We start from the raw sequence: 14866 nt of genomic DNA, 5'->3' as shown, positions 1-14866 counted from the left end.
GAAAGACTTAAAGGTATACTAGAGGATGTTGTGGATCATGTTGACTATTGGTCCTCCTATTTGTCAATCATTCTGGTGATGTTACGTAAGGACATTATATATATATATATATATATATATATATATATATATATATATATATATACACACACATATATATATATATATATATACATATATATATATATACATATATACATATACGTATATATATACGTATATATATATACATATATATATATATATATATATACATATATATATATACATATATATATATATATATATATATATATATATATATACATATATATATATATATATATCTATATATCAAATAAAACAAATGGCTTATCGATAAGCCATTTTTTATTTATTACAACGCCAAAATAGGCCTAACAACGCCAACGGTTGTAATTCTGTAGCACTTTGAGATTTGGAATCAAATGTAAAGTAGATTACGAATACAATCTATTATATAAATAAATAATAATACATATATATATATATATATATATATATATATATATATATATATATATATATATATATATATATATATATATATATATATATATATATATACGTCTTAATTAGATTATCCAAAAAAAAAAACAAAAAAAAAATAGTGCTCGATACCGTGGTAGAGCCTAATATGTATGTTTGGGAAAAAATCACAAGACTATTTCATCTCTACAGGCCTGTTTCATGAGGGTTTCCTCAATCATCAGGAGATTTTAATGGAAGCATTCACATACCATGGTTTATATAGGGCACAGAGCGGGTGGGTACAGGCAGGCGTAGGGGCGTGGTGATTGGCTCATGTGTTACCTAGGAGGTGTTTCCTTCTGTGACGGCATGCTGATACAATTTCGCTGCGCTTGTTGAGGGATGACAAGTCTGGACTGTATATAATAAACAGTTTCTCTTTTAAGCATAGGTTGCATCTTTTATTACCACTGTTGTAAGGTGTGCTGGATGCAAGAATTTGCCATGTTATCGAATATTCAACATTATTGTCTTTGAGATTCCAAATGTGTTTGCTGAGTTCTGTAGTGTTCCGCAAGCTTTTGCTTCTGAAAGAGGCTTTGTGATTGTTCCATCTGGTTTTGAATGCTCCCTCAGTTAATCCTACATATGTGTCGGATGTGTTAATGTCCTTGCGTGTTACCTTTGCTTGGTAAACGACTGATGGTTGTAAGCACCCCCGTTGAGAGGGCAATCAGGTTTCTTGCGGCAGTTACAGCCTTTGTCGGTTTTGGAGTCGTTCTGCCTGGTGGTGGGCGGCTCCTTTTCAATTGCTTTATTGTGGTTTGAAATGATTTGTCGTATGTTGTTCATGCAGCTGTAGCTCAATTTAATGTTGTTCTTGTTGAATATTTTTCTTAGGGTGTTGCCTTTAGGGAAGTGTTTGTCGATCAGGGTGAGGAATTTGTGGCCAATATTAGTTGAGACGTTGCTTTGTGGAATTCGACAAAGCAATCCCCCCGTACCAAAAAGCACTTGATGAAAGCGGATACAACTTCACCCTCACCTACGAACCCACGCCAGGAAACCAACCAAAAAGGAGCAGAAAACGAAACAACATTATCTGGTACAACCCCCCATACAGTAAAAACGTCTCAACTAATATTGGCCACAAATTCCTCACCCTGATCGACAAACACTTCCCCAAAGGCAACACCCTAAGAAAAGTATTCAACAAGAACAACATTAAATTGAGCTACAGCTGCATGAACAATATACGACACATCATTTCAAACCACAATAAAGCAATTGAAAAGGAGCCGCCCACCACCAGGCAGAACGACTCCAAAACCGACAAAGGCTGTAACTGCCGCAAGAAACCTGATTGCCCTCTCAACGGGGGGTGCTTACAACCATCAGTCGTTTACCAAGCAAAGGTAACACGCAAGGACATTAACACATCCGACACATATGTAGGATTAACTGAGGGAGCAATCAAAACCAGATGGAACAATCACAAAGCCTCTTTCAGAAGCAAAAGCTTGCGGAACACTATAGAACTCAGTAAACACATTTGGAATCTCAAAGACAATAATGTTGAATATTCAATAACATGGCAAATTCTTGCATCCAGCACACCTTACAACAGTGGTAATAAAAGATGCAACCTATGCTTAAAAGAGAAACTGTTTATTATATACAGTCCAGACTTGTCATCCCTCAACAAGCGCAGCGAAATTGTATCAGCATGCCGTCACAGAAGGAAACACCTCCTAGGTAACACATGAGCCAATCACCACGCCCCTACGCCTGCCTGTACCCACCCGCTCTGTGCCCTATATAAACCATGGTATGTGAATGCTTCCATTAAAATCTCCCGATGATTGAGGAAACCCTCATGAAACAGGCCTGTAGAGATGAAATAGTCTTGTGATTTTTTCCCACACATACACATATATATATATATATATATATATATATATATATATATATATATATATATATATATATATATATATATATATATATATATATATATATATATATATATATATATATGTTCTTACGTAACACCACCAAAATGATTGACAATTAGGAGGACCAATAGTCAACATGATCCACCCAGAAATAAATAAAACAAATGGCTTATCGATAAGACATTTAAAAAAAAAAGTTTTAATATTTATCTATATGTATCATTAGTCTCCTACTCACCTTTTCAGTAGAGGCCTCTCCCCTCTCACTTTCTGTGCTCCTCTGCCCTGACTCCTACAGGTCAATAGGGGTTGTGGAGTGATTATTATTATTATCTACTGATGATAGTCATATGTGAATGATCTCCGCTCCTGTTCTCCTCCATGTGTAAAGTGAGAAACACAGCTGATGCTCCAGAAGGAAGTAACCCCAAAGATAGCAAATGGTAAAAAAGAGTGCACCTTTAACTTTATAAATAACCAGGACCTTCATGATGCATTTCAGGCTAACTACCTAACTATGTAGCAGCATTGTTTTAGAGCGGGAATGTAACTTTTTGTCAAACACAGACCTGGTGTAAAGTGGAGCTAATACATTTTACTACAAGCAGTGATGAATACTTACTTTCTTGAAAAAGTTTCTTATGTCCATTTTGCATCCGTTCACGTTCTTGTTCTGCAGTGCTGTGTGCTAATGTGCTTCGTACACCTGCAGGACCGCAAGCAAGGTCATTGAGAAAATGCGGACTGGATTTTGAGTGATGTGGGCATTTTCTGTATGAACAAGTGGAATGGATTGGATACCGACGCACTAAAGGGGCTCTCTACCTTACACTATGAAGTGAGGGGAAACTGAGTGAATAATGACAGGTTATATGATTATTTATTTAAACTCATATTCGGGAAAGGGCTTCCGTCTGGCCAATCTACCATACAGGCCTGACAGGTGGTTTGCTGCAGAGATGGTTGTCCTTCTGGAAAGTTCTTGGTCACCTCCCTGACTAGACTAAGATAAATGCAGCAATGTATAGAGACATCCTGGATGAAAACCAACACATCCAATACAATCTAATGTAGCTTGAGAGGTGTTGCAAAGAGGAATGAGTCAAACTGCCCAAAGTTAGGTGTGCCAAGATTGTGGCATAGTATAAAAAACATTTTTGAGGCTATAACTGCTGCCAAAGGTGCATCAACAAAGTATTGAGCAAAGGCTGTAAATACTAATGTTTTCTTAGTTTTTATCTAAAAAAAAACATTTTTCACATTGTCATTATGGAGTATTGCTTGTGGAATTTTGAGGACAAAAAAATAATTTATTCCATTTTGTAAAAAAAACTAACACAAAATGTATATGTGTGTATGTTTATGTATGTAAGTGTGTGTATGTTTACTCTCCTGCTCCAGTCTGGCTGCAAAATACACTAAATATATCCAAACATCTAATAAAGTCAAATACAAATAAGGCAACAAGCGAAGTATCCAAAACTTCTCTTTTGTAAAGTAAATATGTACAGCCGATATGGGCATTTACATCAACAATATAAATAAAATAAATAGATTTTAAAAAGTGCTATTTAGTGTTTTTCGTGTAATTTTAAGATCACACTAACTTTTTTTTAATTTTTTTTTTACACAATTTTGCAAAGTCTACGACTATTGAATTGATTTTATTTTACTGATTCTGAAAGCTGATTTTATGTTATGGATGGAGGGGTCACGTCTTACACTATGACACATCTAGAAAAACATAAAATGTCATGCATGCAATGTGCATGGCAGCTCCCGCCATCAGTGTGTGAATGTGTGTGTGTGTGAATGGGTGAATGTGGAAATAGTGTCAAAGCGCTTTTGAGTACCTTGAAAGTAGAAATGCGCTATACAAGTATAACCCATTTACCATTTACCAATGTCATATTCTCAAAGTAAATGAAGCATGGAAAAGACACATGGCAACATCCAGTTAAATAAATAACCCAGCAATGTACTGTTTACAAATGATTTGTATTGTGACAAATTAGAAATAAATAAAGATATATTAGTGTCCTGGTGTTTGTGTTGTGGGTGTGTGTTTGTGTGAACACTGGGAAGGGAACTTGTCCACAGCAGCAGGATTAGCACCCTATGACAGGGACCACCCTGACGCTTAATCCAACCAAGAGGCGGAGCTTTATCACTTAGGGTCACCACCTCTATGTACACACTTTTGTAAACATTGACACACACTTAGTGCATCTTCTGCACTTCAGCTCAAGCAAACTAGTTAAATTTACACCACACAGCTGCTCTTTTACAACACTAACATGTTTGCTAAATGTGTGATTGTTAGAGGGACACTCAATATATCGGCTTTGTTTCAAATAACAGCGACTGTGTCCCTCACTGTGTGACTCAACATGTACTCTATGTCAAAAATTTAAGTAAAAAGTTCTGCTTTTTTTAAAATTTAATCAAATCTAACGTTGCCAGAATGTGAGTTTCTGTCATTATTCACTTAAAAATGATCTGTCAAATTTCCCTTCACTTCATAGTGTAAGGTAGATATGATCTTATTCATGTAGGAATTTCATCAGCGGATAATAATAATGAAAATAATACATCATCATTACAATTATTATTATAAGGACATCTATTCGGGAATAAAGGGGAAGTGCACTTTCTTGAAAATGTTGCCTATCGTTCACGATCATTATGTAACAAATGCATTTTAATGCATTCTAAATATTAAAAGGAGCCATATGTAATAATTTCATCTCAAGTCAGAATTAAATGGCCCTGATATGTGAAAAGGCATTAATAAATCATGTTCTTTTCGATTACCTCTATAACTGATAACAGTTGTTCAGCCGGGATATGCTCATTTCACAATTAGATTTGCAGCCCCGAAATCTTATTGTTTTCATTTGGATGCCCCGCCCTCCACCGTTTTAACCAAGTAGAAAGTCGGTGAATGTGTTACATCCAGGTGGACAGTTACGCACCGCCCTCTTTGTCGAGCTACTGCCACTGGTAAAGTTACTAAACATGTCGGACCTTAGTAAATGTAAAAGGCCTCGTTATGATTCTCAACTTAATTTATGACAAAGCTAGGAACAAAACCAGGATTTGTATCGGGGATGCCTTTGAAAGATGGAGACCATTGAAGGCGGAGAAAACATTTTTTTCTGTGTCTTTAAAAACGATTGAACATAGAATTAGGGTTTCCTGAACGCATCACAATTATGTGTTATCATTGAAATGAGATGCAAAAGTGAAACTTGAACATGACTTTGTCCGATGCTGCCACAAATACCAATGAGGCCTGCCCAACGGACATCTTTCAGTATGCATTGTGTTATTCAGAATTTCATTTGGAAGAAAGAGGTTGTCCCTTATTTGTTGTCTTTCTTATTCAAAGAAAATGCAGAACCAACTTTTCTTACCTATTGGCAGTGTTGGGACTAACGCGTTACTGTAACACGTTACTGTAACGTCATTATTTTCGGTGTGTGTTATTTTCACACACACATACGCTACTCTCAAAACAACTAACAAGACATCAAGGCGAAGCCAGAAGTCGAGTTTCTTAACATGGAGACATTCTCAATACTTTTCTTTTGTCGAGCACAAAGAAAATAATATTTATTTAAATGTAAGTTGTGTCTTGTATCAAAGATCCTATCTACTTAAAGTTAAAGTTAAAGTGCCATTATGTTGCAGCTATTTAAAATAGTTTTGTCAATTTGTTCTGGCCTGAAATAAATTGGCCCTTTGAAACATATCTTTGTCTTTGTGTGTTGTATGTAGACCACATTGCTTTCTGAGTTCAGTGATGCAAATGCATGTCAAGTGGATCAACACATTGTATCATTCTCCAGTGCAATAACAGTACTGAAATGAAGGCTAAAAGGGCATTAATGGGAGCCTTGAAAAATAAAATAAAAAAATAAGTAACTAAATAGTTACTTTTCACAGTAACGCATTACTTTTTGGTGTAAGTAACTGAGTTAGTAACGAAGTTACTTTTGAAATAAAGTAACTAGTAACTGTAACTAGTTACTGGTTTTCAGTAATTAACCCAACACTGCCTATTGGTACCTGTTTTTTGTGTATTTGGGATACGTATGAATCCTGATAATGTGAAATCAAACCACGGAGGCATAGCAAAGATCTTTATATAACAATACTGCCTTCCTTCGCGCTTCCAATTTGTGACGTTTTGCCAATTGGTGACATTTGCGGACGTTTTTGATTGATTGAGACTTGTATTAGTAGATTGCACAGTGCAGTACATATTCCGTAAAATTGACCACTAAATGGTAACATCCCAATAAGTTTTTCAACTTGTTTAAGTCGGGGTCCACTTAAATTGATTCATGATACAGATATATACTATCAGATATATACTAACATCATAATACAGTCATCACACAAGTTAATCATCAGAGTATATACATTGAATTATTTACATTATTTACCCACCGGGGGGTGGGATGTGGAGGGGATTTGGGGGGAGGGGGGGTAAGGTTTGGTGGATATCAGCACTTCAGTCATCAACAATAATATCATCTGATCAACAATAATACAATTTACCCTAATATCTTTGTGCAAGTTCATCATTGCAGTTAGACGTTGTAGCCAATAAGTTGCTTTTTTTTTCTTTATCCTCTTGTTGTGGGGCAGAATGGTTCGTACAAACCCCGTTTCCATATGAGTTGGGAAATTGTGTTAGATGTAAATATAAATGGAATACAATGATTTGCAAATCCTTTTCAACCCATATTCAATTGAATGCACTACAAAGACAAGATATTTGATGTTCAAACTCATAAACTTTATTTTTTTTGTGCAAATAATAATTAACTTAGAATTTCATGGCTGCAACACGTGCCAAAGTAGTTGGGAAAGGGCATGTTCACCACTGTGTTACATGGCCTTTCCTTTTAACAACACTCAGTAAACATTCGCGAACTGAGGAGACACATTTTTTAAGCTTCTCAGGTGGAATTCTTTCCCATTCTTGCTTGATGTACAGCTTAAGTTGTTCAACAGTCCGGGGGTCTACGTTGTGGTATTTTAGGCTTCATAATGCGCCACACATTTTCAATGGGAGACATGTCTGGACTACAGGCAGGCCAGTCTAGTACCCGCACTCTTTTACTATGAAGCCACGTTGATGTAACACGTGGCTTGGCATTGTCTTGCTGAAATAAGCAGGGGCGTCCATGGTAACGTTGCTTGGATGGCAACATATGTTGCTCCAAAACCTGTATGTACCTTTCAGCATTAATGGTGCCTTCACAGATGTGTAAGTTACCCATGTCTTGGGCCCTAATACACCCCCATACCATCACAGATGCTGGCTTTTCAACTTTGCGCCTATAACAATCCGGATGGTTCTTTTCCTCTTTGGTCCGGAGGACACGACGTCCACAGTTTCCAAAAACAATTTGAAATGTGGACTCGTCAGACCACAGAACACTTTTCCACTTTGTATCAGTTCATCTTAGATGAGCAAAGGCCCAGCGAAGCTGACGGCGTTTCTGGGTGTTGTTGATAAACGGTTTTCGCCTTGCATAGGAGAGTTTTAACTTGCACTTACAGATGTAAGTGACCCTCGCCCCATCCTTGTTTGTGAATGACTGAGCATTTCATGGAATCTACTTTTATACCCAATCATGGCACCCACCTGTTCCCAATTTGCCTGTTCACCTGTGGGACGTTCCAAATAAGTGTTTGATGAGCATTCCTCAACTTTATCAGTATTTATTGCCACCTTTCCCAACTTCTTTGTCACGTGTTGCTGGCATCAATTTCTAAAGTTAATGATTATTTGCAAAAAAAATTTTTTTTTATCAGTTTGAACATCAAATATCTTGTCTTTGTAGCATATTCAACTAAATATGGGTTGAAAATGATTTGCAAATCATTGTATTCCGTTTATATTTACATCTAACACAATTTCCCAACTCATATGGAAACGGGGTTCGTACATGCACATGCATCCTCCGTCGTTGCCATTTCTAACACAAAGAAGCGTATAGTTCTTATATCTGTCAGGAGACTCGCTATGGAAGCGCTAAGAACTAAATACATGGCTGACGGGGCAAAGACGCAGTCGAGGGCAAGATTATTTTATAAATATCTCCGCCATGCCTCTATAGTTTATTTCACATTTTCTGGACTTTTGCCGATACCAACCACGCTAAAACAGGTACCAATAGGTAAGAAAAGTTAGTTCTGCATAATAGGTCCTCTCTAGAGTTCAACATGTAAATGTGAGTCTGGCATTAATTAGACGGAGGAGGGTGTTCATGCTGTGACATGGCAGGCCGGCTTTTCAGAGCTCGTTACAGGACGGCCAATTTAAGGCCAGTCAGTGTGACTGTTGTTTATTTATACTCTGCCCTGAGTGCTGGCAGCTCCAAATACAACTCAAACACTGGAACACTCCGGCACATTGTCGAGCTACACGGGGTCCTAATCAACACCTCAGTTATATTGACAAGACGTATACAAACTCTCACAGTCACACATATACACTCAAAGAAACACTTCAAAGGACGTTCTCTTTCCTCAGTCTGACACGGGGATGCTTTTTTTTCCTACGCAACACGTCTTTGTCACCATATAAAGTTTCAACACTTAATTCTCTAAAGGTTATTTCATTCTGAAAGCAGACTGAAATGATCAATTAAACTTTGTCTAGCAGCTTTTATGCATAGGCAAGTTGCATCACCAAGTGCTTTACACCAGTAAAACTATTTAAATGAAATAAATAAAAAAGGAAGAAAACACTAAATATGGCATGGCACTGAGGATGGAGGAAAAATGGCATCTAAAAAACAGTATACAACATATTTTTAAAAAACCAATCCATCCATCCATTTCCTACCGCTTCTCTCGAGGGGAAAGAAATGAAATCAGAAGTAACAGAATACAATTTAAAGACTTAAGAGGAGTTTCCTGTTAAAAAGTCTGATTAAAAAGGTGTGCCTTTAAAATATTAACAATATTGTCTCCCAATTTATCCTCAAAACTAACATTTGTACTCGTTTAAAAAACAAACAAAAACAAAAACAACCTTACACCCGAATAGGACAGGATGTGACAATACAATAGCACAAGTAATATAAGAGAGAATGCTTGATTTTTTGACAATTACAATTAATAGCATATTCACTAACCTTAATATAAAACATCTGCAACTTAACACTTAGCGTATCAATGTCGAGTAAAATTATGGAAGACATGAGATATTTATTATTGATACACTATATTGCCAAAAGTATTTGGCCACCTGCCTTGACTCACATATACATGATAAATGATAAATGGGTTATACTTGTATAGCGCTTTTCTACCTTCAAGGTACTCAAAGCGCTTTGACAGTATTTCCACATTTACCCATTCACACACACATTCACACACTGATGGCGGGAGCTGCCATGCAAGGCGCTAACCAGCAGCCATCAGAGGCAAAGGGTGAAGTGTCTTGCCCAAGGACACAACAGATGTGACTAGGAAGGTAGAAGGTGGGAATTGAACCCCAGTAACCAGCAACACAGCCACTCTACCAAGTGCCATCCCATTCCTAACCCATGATGTGGGTCCACCTTTTGCAGCTATTACAGCTTCAACTCTTCTGGGAAGGCTGTCCACAAGGTTACGGAGTGTGATTATAGGAATTTCCCACCATTCTTCCAAAAGCGCATTGGTGAGGTCACACACTGATGTTGGTGGAGAAGGCCTGGCTCGCAGTCGCCGTTCTAATTCATCCCAAAGGTGTTCTATCGGGTTCAGGTCAGGACTCTGAGCAGGCCAGTCAAGTTCTTTGCACTATGCGCTTCAACATCCGCTGACCCCTCTCTGTCAGTTTACGTGGCCTACCACTTCGTGGCTGAGTTGCTGTTGTTCCAAAACTCTTCCATTTTCTTATAATAAAGCCGACAGTTGACTTTGGAATATTTATGAGCGAGAAACTTTCACGGCTGGATTTGTTGCACAGGTGGCATCCTATGACAGTTCCACGCTGGAAATCACTGAGAGCGGCCCATTCTTTCACAAATGTTTGTAGAAACAGTCTCCATGCCTAAGTGCTTGATTTTATACACCTGTGACCAGGCCAAGTGATTAGGACACCTGATTCTGATCTATTGGATGTGTGGCCAAATACTTTTGGCAATATAGTGTATTTTGTTATTTTGCTTTCCTTTAATGTTCAATAGTAAGCACACGTTATTTTATGAAGGGCAACAGGAGGTGAACTGACAATAATTGCTCAGGCTTGGCAAAGGTGTACGATTTAATTAGCTCGGATTCTTCCTACTTCTTTTTTTAGGCCTGTTGGATTGTGCAACTGTCATTTTATTTTAATTTGGCTCAGCATGCCTGAAATAAACTACATCATTACTAGAACTAGCACAGCTTTACTATCCACAAACAACCATTATTGGCTAAACATCTTGCAACGCAAGTGACTAAGTTTTATTTAGTCCCATTTCTATTGTACTGTCCTAGAGATTTACAGTAATAAATAGATTGCTGATTTTTGAATGGTGTACTCGCTTATTACAAACCCCAAAACCAGTGAAGTTGGCACGTTGTGTGAATCGCAAATAAAAACAGAATACAATGATTTGCAAATCCTTTTCAACTTATATTCAATTGCATAGACGGCAAAGACAATATATTTAATGTTCAAAGTGGAAAACGATGTTATTTTTTGCAAATATTAGCTCATTTGGAATTTGATGCCTGCAACATGTTTCAAAAAAGCTGGCACAAGTGGCAAAAAAGACTGAGAAAGTTGAGGAATGCTCATCAAAAACTTATTTGGAACATCCCACAGGTGAACAGGCTAATTGGTAACAGGTGGGTGCCATGATTGGGTATAACAGCAGCTTCCGTGAAATGCTCAGTCATTCACAAACAAGGATGGGGCGAGGGTCACCACTTTGTCAACAAATGCGTGAGCAAATTGTTGAACAGTTTAATAACAAGATTTCTAAACAAGCTATTGCAAGGAATTTAGGGATTTCACCATCTACGGTCTGTAATATGATCAAAAGGATCAGAGAATTTAAAGAAATCACCGCACGTAAGTGGCAAGGCCCGTGACCTTCGATCCCTGAGGCGGTACTGCATCAAAAAGTGACGTCAGTGTGTAAAGGATATCACCACATGGGCTTAGGAACACTTCAGAAAACCACTGTCAGTAACTACAGTTCGTCGCTACATCTGTAAGTGCAAGTTAAAACTCTACTATGCAAAGCGAAAGCCATTTATCAACAACACCCAGAAACGCCGCCAGCTTTGCTGGGCCCGAGCTCATCTAAGATGGACTTATGCAAAGTGTAAAAGTGTTCTGTGGTCTGACGAGTCCACATTTCAAATTATTTTTGGAAACTGTGGACGTCGTGTCCTCCGGAACAAAGACGAAAAGAACCATCCGGATTGTTATAGACGCAAAGTTGAAAAGCCAGCATCTGTGATGGTATGGGGGTGTATTAGTGACCAAGACATGGGTAACTTACACATCTGTGAAGGCACCATTAATGCTGAAAGGTACATACAGGTTTTAGAGCAACATATGTTGCCATCCAAGCAACGTTATCATGGACGCCCCTGCTTATTTCAGCAAGACAATGCCAAGCCACGTGTTACGACAGCGTGGCTTCATAGTAAAAGAGTGTGGGTACTAGACTGGCCTGCCTGTAGTCCAGAACTTGCACCTGGCTCGCTGACAACAAGCTATCCATACACTTGGGTAAAACAGAATCCATCCTGTTTGGGTCCCACATCAAACTTAAGAAAGTCAATGACTTTACTATAAAAGTGGGTGACATTGTTATCACCAGGAAAGATGAGGTCACCTACCTAGGTTCCATTCTAGAGGCTAACCTTTCCTGTGATAAAATGGCAACCAAGGTAATCAAAAAGGTTAACCAACGAACGAGATTTCTCTACAGAATTTCCTCTCTGGTCAACAAAAGCACCATGAGGATTCTGGCGGGAACTCTCGTTCAACCCTTTTTCGATTACGCATGCACCTCCTGGTACCCCAGCACCTCCAAAACCCTCAAATCTAAACTCCAAACATCCCAGAACAAGCTAGTCAGGTTACTTCTAGACCTCCACCCCAGATCCCACCTCACTCCTACCCACTTCTCTAAAGTGGGCTGGCTCAAGGTGGAGGACAGAGTTAAACAACTTGCACTGAGCCTAGTCTATAAAATCCGCTACACCTCCCTGATACCGAAGTACATGTCAAACTACTTCCTTAACGTAAATGACCGCCATAACCACAACACCAGGGGGAGCTCCACTAACCACGTTAAACCCAGATTCCGAACTAACAAAGGTCTTAACTCATTCTCTTTCTATGCCACATCAATGTGGAAAGCGCTCCCAACAGGTATAAAAGAAAGGGCATCTCTATCCTCCTTCAAAACCGCAATAAAAGTTCACCTCCAGGCAGCTACAACCCTAAACTAACACCCTCCCCGGATTGCTAATAGTCAAATGTGAACAATCAAATGCAGATACTTTTTCTTTTTCTTATGCCTTCTGATCTCTCTCTCTCTCTCTCTCTCTCTCTCTCTCTCTATGTCCACTACTTGATGTCCATACCCCCCCCCCCCCCACCCCTGATTGTAAATAATTCAATGTGATTATCTTATGTGATGACTGTATTATGATGATAGTATATATGATAGTATATATCTGTATCATGAATCAATTTAAGTGGACCCCGACTTAAACAAGTTGAAAAACGTATTCGGGTGTTACCATTTAGTGGTCAATTGTACGGAATATGTACTTCACTGTGCAACCTACTAATAAAAGTCTCAATCACAATCAAAAAAACCTGTCTCCCATTGAAAATGTGTGGCGCATTATGAAGCCTAAAATACCACAACGGAGACCCCCGGACTGTTGAACAACTTAAGCTGTACATCAAGCAAGAATGGGAAAGAATTCCACCTGAAAAGCTTCAGCTTTAGTCTCCTCAAAGTGTTGTTAAAAGGAAAAGCCATGTAACACAGTGGTAAAAATGCCCCTGTGCCAACTTTTTTGCTGTCATTAAATTCTAAGTTAATGATTATTTGCAAAAAAAATAATTAAGTTCCTCAGTTGGAACATTAAATATCTTGTCTTTGCAGTCTATTTAATTGAATATAAGTTGAAAAGGATTTGCAAATCATTGTATTCTGTTTTTATTTACCATTTACACAACCTGACAACTTCACTGGTTTTGGGTTTTGTAGATACTGCATGTGGAATTAAAACGTATGTTTTGGTGTCTAAAACATTGGTTACTATTATATTTTAGAGTGCATGACCTTCAACAACAACAAAGTGTTGACAAAACTCAGCATATTAATTTTATTACAGCATCTTGATGTCCATGCAAATGAAAACATTCAACAATAAAACAGGTCTGAATTAATAAATTACAGTCAGTCAGTTGAAAGTCTTTACTAGCGCCATTTTAACACCTTCATGTATTACCTTTGATTTGGAAATGGATATTTTGCTGACCTTGCAGCATTATGCAGTCTTATGAATGGCATCACAAACTTCTAAACAGCCCTAAAAATGCTTAATTCAAACAACATTCCAGTGTGATACATAAGAAAAAGGCATTATTAATAGGGAGGAACCTGGGGAGATTTCTGAAGCAAGAATTAGCCAACTTTACAATATATTGATAAATGCTTCATAAATCAAGACACCAGTAAAGTGATTAAGGGCAAACTGGTTGTAGGTACAAAATACCCTGAAGTTGCTTTAGAGTGAAGTCAATCTTACACCAGAAATAAACAAAAACTATCAAACAGCAGCCAGCAGGACTTCTACTTACATGGAGGGAAATATACAATAACATTAAAGGGGGAATCAAAGAAAATAAAAGAGTGCAATCTGGCAAGAAGAATATTGTGTATGACATGTAGAGTATAGCCAGTTGTAAAGATATGTCACAGTATATTGAAACATGGCACATATAAAACATTTGAAACTATCGCGTACATGAGAGATGGTAGTTCAGGGGTCATATATCCACAAATAGACGTTAATATTCCTCATGGAGCATTAGTACAGTCATGGTCAAAAGTTTACATACACTTGTAAAGAACATAATGTCATGGCTGTCTTGAGCTTCCAATCATTTCTACAACTCTTTTTTTTTTGTGATAGAGTGATTGGAGCACATACTTGTTGGTCACAAAAAAACATTCATGAAGTTTGGTTCTTTTATGAAATTATTATGAGTCTACTGAAAATGTGACCAAATCTGCTGGGTCAAAAGTATATATATATACAGCAATGTTAATATTTGCTTACATGTCCCTTGGCAAGTTTCACTGCAATAAGGCGCTTTTGGTAGCCATCCACAAGCTTCTGGTTGAGTTTTTGACCACTCCTCTTGACAAAATCGGTGAAAT

This window comes from Entelurus aequoreus, linkage group LG24 (genome assembly GCF_033978785.1).
Source record: "Entelurus aequoreus isolate RoL-2023_Sb linkage group LG24, RoL_Eaeq_v1.1, whole genome shotgun sequence".
Lineage (NCBI taxonomy): Eukaryota > Metazoa > Chordata > Actinopteri > Syngnathiformes > Syngnathidae > Entelurus > Entelurus aequoreus.
Note: the sequence above shows the minus strand (reverse complement) of the source record.